This window comes from Psammomys obesus, unplaced genomic scaffold (assembly GCF_907164565.1).
Source record: "Psammomys obesus unplaced genomic scaffold, mPsaObe1.curated_primary_1811, whole genome shotgun sequence".
Lineage (NCBI taxonomy): Eukaryota > Metazoa > Chordata > Mammalia > Rodentia > Muridae > Psammomys > Psammomys obesus.
The window spans coordinates 364,281-371,946 of NW_026596079.1; the positions used below are offsets into that span (position 1 = coordinate 364,281).

Sequence of the window (7,666 nt, forward strand, 5' to 3'; positions counted from 1 at the left end):
CACCCCAGACCTCTGCAGACCTTGCGAGAGGAGAGGGGTTTTGGAACGTTTGTCCGGGACACACACCCCAAACATCCCAACCCTGAGAACTGACCAGAAAGGCTGGGAGCGAGGCTGAGCCCCACGCAGCCTCCAAATGAAATGATCCATACCAGATAGTCACTGGCAATCACGATAATTAAACCAATTAAAAGTTCTGAGTCTTTTTTTTAATGTCGAGACCAAGAGCCGGCTGGTCCCTCTGGTAAGAAGACTCTTGGTGCCCAAGCTCAGGGTGATAGCATTTTTAAAGACAAAAAAACCACAATTACATCAGCGCTAGGGGTGGGTGGGTTTGGGATGGCCTAACAACACCCGCTTCCTTTGTAAGGCTCAGCCACATCTTCCAGACACGACATATCATGTTTACCCCATGACTGAGGACATGCCAAGCCAAGTGTGGCTATTTCGGGTGGACGGCTGAGAAGTGGCCAGGCAGTCACCACGATAGGGCTGGGACAGGATGGCTTTCCCTCAGTCATGCCACAGAACCCCGTATCATGCTCCCATGCTGCTGGGGGTCTCTATCTGATTCCGGGCTGGGCTGGGCATGGAGTTCACCCTCAGGTTGCAGGCGTGGTGCGTGAGGATGTTTGTCACTGTCCCTGCGAGCTGTCGAGTTGTCGTTTGACCGCTGAGTCCCCGGCAATAAACAGGGCCGCAGGACAAGTCCTGTCACGTTTCCCCGACCCCAGGGGTCCTCTGAAAGAAACAGCTGAGAACAGTCATACGTGGACAGTGACTAAGCAGCCAAAAGCGCTGAGCACAGACCGCCCATGCTCTGTCTTGTCACTTTGCTCTCGCCTGTCATCTCAAGGAAAAAACTTTGAAAACATGAGCAAGTACACCAAAACATGTGGGAAGGGAAGGGGGAAAGAACACACAAATGTTCCCGTGTGCAAACACAAACATAAACATACATATGTACACACACATAAATACACACATGCACAGACAGAAAAATATACACCATGGACACACACATAACCATTCACATACACACACATAAACATACCTAGGTACACACATAAACATAGATAAACACATGTACACAAATATGAACATATGCAAATACACATATACACAGATATAAACATACATGTTTACATGTGTGCACACATGTGTGGTTATGAGTGTGTGTGTGTAGTTTGCGTGTACATGTGTGTATTTATGTGTGTATTTCTGTACAAGTGTATGTGTGTGTGTGAGTATATTATTGTATATTTAAGTGTGTGAGTTCATATGGAGTATATTCATGTGTGTACACGTGTGTGTGGAATATCTGATGTGTACATGTATGCACATGTGTGTCTTTATGTGTGTACATGTGTGTTTATGTATGTACATGTGTTTATGTGTGTGCACGTGTGTGTGTGTTTGTGTGTGTGTGTGTGTGTGTGTGTGTGTGTGTGTGTGGTGGTTTAAATAAGAATGGCTCCCATAGGTTCATATATTTGAATGCTTTGTCACCAGGAAGTAGAACTCTTTGAAAGGATTAGAAGGATTAGGAGGTCTGGCCTTGATGGAGGAAGTGTGTCACTAGGGGTGGGCTTTGAGGTTTCGAAAGCTCATGCCAGGCCGAGTTGGCCTCATTCTCTCTCTCTCTCTCTCTCTCTCTCTCTCTTTCCTTCTCTCTCCTTCTCCCTCTCTCTCCTCCCTCTCTCTTTCTCCCTCCCTTTCTTCCTCTCCCCCTCTCCTTTCCTCTCTCCATCTCTCTCTCCCTTCCTCTCCCTCTCTCTGTGTATATCCCTTTCTCTCTTCCTCTCCCTCCCTTTCTCCCTCTCCCCTTCCCCTTCCCTTTCTCCATCTCTCTCTCTCTCCATCTCTCTCTCTCTTTCTCATTTCTCTAGGCCTGTGGATCAGGACGTAGCTCTCAGCTGCTGCTCCAGCACCGAGTGTGCCACCGTGCTCCCTGCTCATATGATGATGGATTAAGCCCCCGAAACTGTAAACAGGTCCCAGCTAAATGTTTTTCTCTTATTAGAATTGCCTTGGTCATGGTGTCCCTTCACAGCAATAGAACAGTAACTAAGACAGTGTACATATGCATATTTATATGTTTATGTGTGTATATTCATGTATGTACATATGAATATTTAAGATAAGTACATGCGTGCACGTGTGTATATTTATGTGTGTGCACATTTATGTGTCTATGTGTATATGTATGTGTATATGTCTATTTGCATGTGTGCATGTGCATGTTTAAAATTTGTATCCATGTATATTATTTGTGTGTGCATTTGTATATTTATTAATGTGTGCATTTGTATACTTGTGTTATGTACATGCATGCAAATGTGTATCTTTGTGTGTATTTTTTCTCACTGTTGAAGGTTTATTTGGTGTTTTCATGGCATGACCCTTGGGTAGCTGGTTGCATCATCCATAGGCAGATCTTATTTTAGATAATATCGCACACTACAGACACATATAACACACGGGACAGTATCCTTTAGAACAGTTACAATGCACAAGATACTCGTAAGGGGCTTACACAGGAGCCAGGTTACGGCTAATTGGGAACTCGCTGGCCTGGGCATGTCTGCTGAGGGTGCACAGCACAGTGACACAGCAGGCTCCCAGGATCATGGGAGCCTGCACACAGTTGGCAGTGTGTCTCGGGGTCTCAGAGACGGCGGACTGTCGCTCTAACCAGATTGCCACTCCACAGTACCACCTAGCAACAGGGGAGAGCTGTAGGAACTGAGGCTTTCCCAGGCCACCTGAAAACAGCTCAGAGGGAGGAGCCAGGGTTTGTCTCCATAGAAACCCTGCTGCAGCCTGGACAGGAGAGCCGGGACATGGGGAGACTCTAGAACTGCAGCTCTGTCTGGGTCCCCCAGAGCCGTGTCTGCACTCTTCTTCCAGCGGGCCTCCTCTTCGGAAGCCAGTCACCTTCACGGCATCCGAGATTCCATTTTGTCCCAAGACACGGGGAACACTGAGGAAGACATCATCCTTGATCCCACAGAGACCCTTAATCACGGTGGAAATGGGGTGCACCTAAGAGTCTTCATTATGTCCTCAGCCAAATCTGCCACAGAGAGGCCAGAGGCCCAAGACATATAACCTTTCAGTTTGCTCACCTCATAGGCACTGCCTGATTGAGAACCTCCTTCCACCGCTCCTTGTCTGCGTGTGCCCAGTTCTGGGTTCAGATTCTTCAGGGAGAGGCCGGCAACATCACACCACTCCACACAGGCACACTGGAGTCTCCACGCCCCCCCCAGGACCCACCCATAACAGCTTAGTGGGTGAACTCCCAGCCTTTCCCCCACCAGGTAACAGAACCGAGTGGAAACCAGATTGCAACCGTAACTCGGTTCCTAGGAAAACCGCTTATTTTCCAGGCCATGCGGGTTAAGAGATCTACTGGGTTTAAAACAGCAGCCTGCAGTTTGGACTATACGTCACAACCCTGGAAACGATGAACTTGAAGATGTGCGCTGTCCGCTGGACCAAACCGAGTCGGCTCTCGGCCCTTGTTGATGGGCTTCCACTATGATAACGGCCAGCTTGGAGTTTGTTGAAGTCTTTGCCGGAGACAATTTTTGGTGTTCTAGGGAAAAGGCTTCCATGACAGAGATCCATCCTCTCTCTCTTCAGTTTGTCTTCCATGACGTCAACAAGGGCAAGCTCATCGGCCAAGTCCTTCATTAAGATACTGATGGCACCAGCCGTGCCAACAGCACCAACCCCAACAACCGTGATCTTGTTCTGGGCCCTGCTCTTCCTTAGAAGATGTACCATCAGCTGCTCCCTAAGGTTGCAGGCTTGGAATCTGAACCTTTTGGGGGCGCTAGCGCGGGATGTGGGGGCATCAGCAGCGTGGTCTGGGGGAGGCGACAGCGGTTCTGGCACCCCCGTGAGTACATGTGTGAATTTATATGTGTGCATATGTACATTCATGCATATAGTCTTCGTATGTGCTCGTGTATATTTATTCGTGTGTACGTGTGTGTATTCATGTATGTGTATGGTTTTGTACAAGCATAGATTTGTGTGCGTATGTATGTATATGTGTGTTTACCTGTGTGTACATTTGCATGTATATGTACATGTAAATGTGTCATGCGCATATTCATGGCTATCATATATCTATGTGCGTTTGTGAAGACATTTAGGTTTGCACATTGTTGAGGTGACCGACAAATACTGTATTTGCCAGCAATGAAAAAGGTGTATCCCTGGGTTTTCAGTCGTGACCTGAGCCAGCACCAGGCTATCTGGACATATAAATGTTTGTCACTCCTTCACCTGGCTCAAGAAAGAAGGCCAGCCGCCACGGAGAAGGTCACAAAGCCCCCAGTGCCAACTGGTGGGGTAGGACTGTGGGTTTTTTAACTAATGAAGGGCTGGCAGCCTGGAGCTGGGGCGGAAAGACCAGCAGAAGGTCTAGGCAGAGAGAGAGAAACAGAAGGCGCTGGAGGGAGGCAGAAGGGAGAAGGACGAGCTGGGACGCAGGCAGTGAGAACCGTGTGGGGAGAGAACACGGTGGCGGAGACGTTGGCTTAAGCCAGAGGTCAGCTGAGGGGCTGCCCCAGCAAAAGGCCGGCAGCAGTAAACTCCACAGACGTCTCTGTGCCTTATTAATGAACCCTCAATCAATAGCCCTGAAAGCCCGCAATAGTACACGGTATGTTTCTATGTGCCCGTGTATGTTTTGTGTGTATGTACACGTATACAGTTACGTGTAGGTAACATGTGTGTACATACGAGTACTTATGTGTGTACATGTGTTCATGTGTGTATATGTGTATGCTTGTGTATGATCATATGCATCCATGTGTATTTTGCGCACACATGTACTTTTATGTGTATGCATGTGCGCACTAAAATGTGTATATTTATGTTATGTGCATGTGTGGGTTCCTGTGTTTCCGTATTTATATGTGTACATGTATGTTTTTGCATGTGCGTTTATAATAATTACTATATTTACTGGCGATAAAGCCAATATCTTGTGGCATATATGTAATTTCAACATAAGCAGTCGAGTCTGGGGTCTTCCACTTTATAAATTTTCCCTTTTTCCCTCTTGAAGCCAGAAGTTTAACCAGCTGGTTATGCGGCCTCCGTGGTGCCTCGTCCTATGTGACTGAGTAAGTTCTCTGGTTCAGGGCTCCTGTGAACTGCTGGGGAACTGTGACGTGTGTCACACTCAGCTTTCCTCGGGAGATGGGGCGGGGGAGCTGCTTCCTTTCAGGCTGTCTTCTGCTCTGTCCAGTTTGAAGCTGCTGTTAACTATTAACAAGAGTCGCTGGGCTCCATGAACCCCTGAGGAATCACGCGGCTTTGACAGTTCTCTCTGTTGCCTGGGAGGTTTAACCAGGAGCAAGCAACCCTGCATTCGCCTTCGTCCACTCGCCAGGGCTTCGTCAGTATCTTGTCAGTAATCGCTTGGTTAAAGCTTTTCCCTTTAGAGGTCACTCAATTAAGGTGAATACACGAACAACTGTTGGCGTACTTTTAAAAGACTATTTTATTTACATTCTTTTTATATCTTTAGCTCCCCACTGCCAATCCCTTCCAACATCCCAACACCAGGTAAGAGAGAGGAAGGGTTAGTAAGAGAGGAGGTCACAGTGCTCTTTCTTAGCTGCTTCCTGCTGGTTAGGGTCATCAGGTTCCTTGGAGCCAGTCCAATCCCCGTTTCAGGAGATCTCCAGCTTCTTGTCTCACTGCATCAGCAGGAGCAGCAAGGGGGAAGCAGCAGCCCTGTGCTTTCTCGGAGCCTCCACACTCTGGATCTGGCATTTATTCTCTTTCCAACGTCCTCAGATTTAAACCATCTGCAGCTGGCAAAGAGCTCCTCTCAGAGCCCGCATGAGGCAAAGAGTCTGATGCTGTGGACCATCTGAATCAGTCCCACATCCCACATGTGGGATCAAAACAAAACCATGTTTATATCTGCAGCAAATAACTTCAGCTGCTGAGTCCTGTGTCCTCTTCGGGGCTTTTCTATAGCCTCTTACCTTACTCACAGAGATCCACCTGCCTCTGCCTCCCAGAGTGCTGGGATTACAGCACCATCCCATAGTTTCTTTGTGGGTAGTTGTTTTCTTTTTCCTTCAGCATTATTTCTTTTAAACATCACAGGCCGCTGTATTCTCTCACCATCGATTCAGACAAGACATCAGCTGAGAAGCTTTAAACATGAGCCACGTCTTTTGATCTTCCAAGATTCTCTTGGTCTTTAGCTTGTATAGTTAGATTAGGATGCATCTAAGCATGAATCTCTGAGGATTTTATCTTATTTACTGTGTTGAGCTTGTTGGATTCACAAACTAATGATGTTCATCAAATTTAAAAAGTTTCTGAGCCGGGAGCGGTGGCGCATGCCTGTAATTACAGTACTCTGGAGGAAGAGGCAGGCGGATCTCTGTGAGTTCAAGGCCAGCCTGGTCTACAAAGTGAGTCCGGGACAGCCAAGGCTACCCAGAGAAACCCTGTCTCAGAAAGGAAGAGGAGCAGGAAAGAAAATCAGTTTTGGCTTTTACTTTTTGCTTTCACGGAGCCATAACATTAAATAACAGTCAAAGTTTGTAAACATATACCTTCCCCGCCTGTTGATTGTCTTAATAAAGAGCTGACTGGCCCGTATCTAAGCAGGAAAGGGAAGGTGAGACTTCGGGGGAAGATTGGCTCGCAGGTCGCAGAGGTAGGGAGAATAGGTAGGAAGGAACCAATGGCCAGCTTGTGGGAACAGAGGCCAGGATTAGTCCGGCTAATCTGTGTGAGCTAGTTCAGAGTCTGCTCAACAGGGGTGTGTAAATCCCCGTGTCTTTCTTAAAACGGAAGCCTAGAGGGAGCCCTCACCCTGTCCTGCTTTCCCGTGGCTGCTGGGCGGTTGTGACTGCGGGAAGGTAGTTCTCGGGGTTAACACCCCTCGCTGTTTTTAAGGGCCGTTCATCCGAATTCCTCGAGCAACGCCCTCCTGTTTGCCGCAAGCCTTCGGTTTCCCTTAGGAGCTCTGAAAACTTCCTTATGGCCATTCTTGCAGTAGCTGCATTGCTTCGTGAAGAGACCGTTTAAGCATCCGTCTCTGCCGTTTCCGTCCATCCCGGTCTTCCTCTATAGCAAGCGTTTTAACATCATACTCTACTCTACTCTACATGAAATTGATTGATAATGTGACCTACTCAAACACACATCTTCAAAACGATCGATGTAATTATCTGATTGCAGAGGAAAGTCAGACACACCTGTTTGTGAACTCACTTTGAAAAGGGACATTACAAATGCAAATGGCCAGAGATAACAGTGTGCAACACTGGATGCTGAAAATGATGGGGAAATAATTAGGTTTTTGTTTCTTCTGTTTTGTCTTAAAGTAAAACTGAGTTTGGTCCTAGCTACAAGGCACTGAGAACAGGTTTGTTTGTTTGTTTGTTTGTTTGTGTGATTGGTTGGTAAGGTATTCCACATCCCTACCCCCTGAATATTAGTCTGCATTCAGTAGTCCTTCAGATAGCCTGGGCTAAACTTCTCACACCTGGCCCTTTTGAGACTTTTTAAAACATGCCCTAGGAGCAGTACTGAACTTTTGAGAGCTTTTTGTTTGTTGAGTTTTTTGTTTGTTTGTTTTGTCTTTCTAATGACTTTCAAACCATATATATACATA

General features: G+C 47.0%; 1 pseudogene; it reads right to left on the reverse strand.

Moving 5' to 3' along the window:
* Window positions 1-2,854: 2,854 nt before the first annotated feature.
* LOC129690787 (L-lactate dehydrogenase A chain-like) lies at window positions 2,855-3,939 on the reverse strand (annotated as a pseudogene).
* Window positions 3,940-7,666: the final 3,727 nt, after the last annotated feature.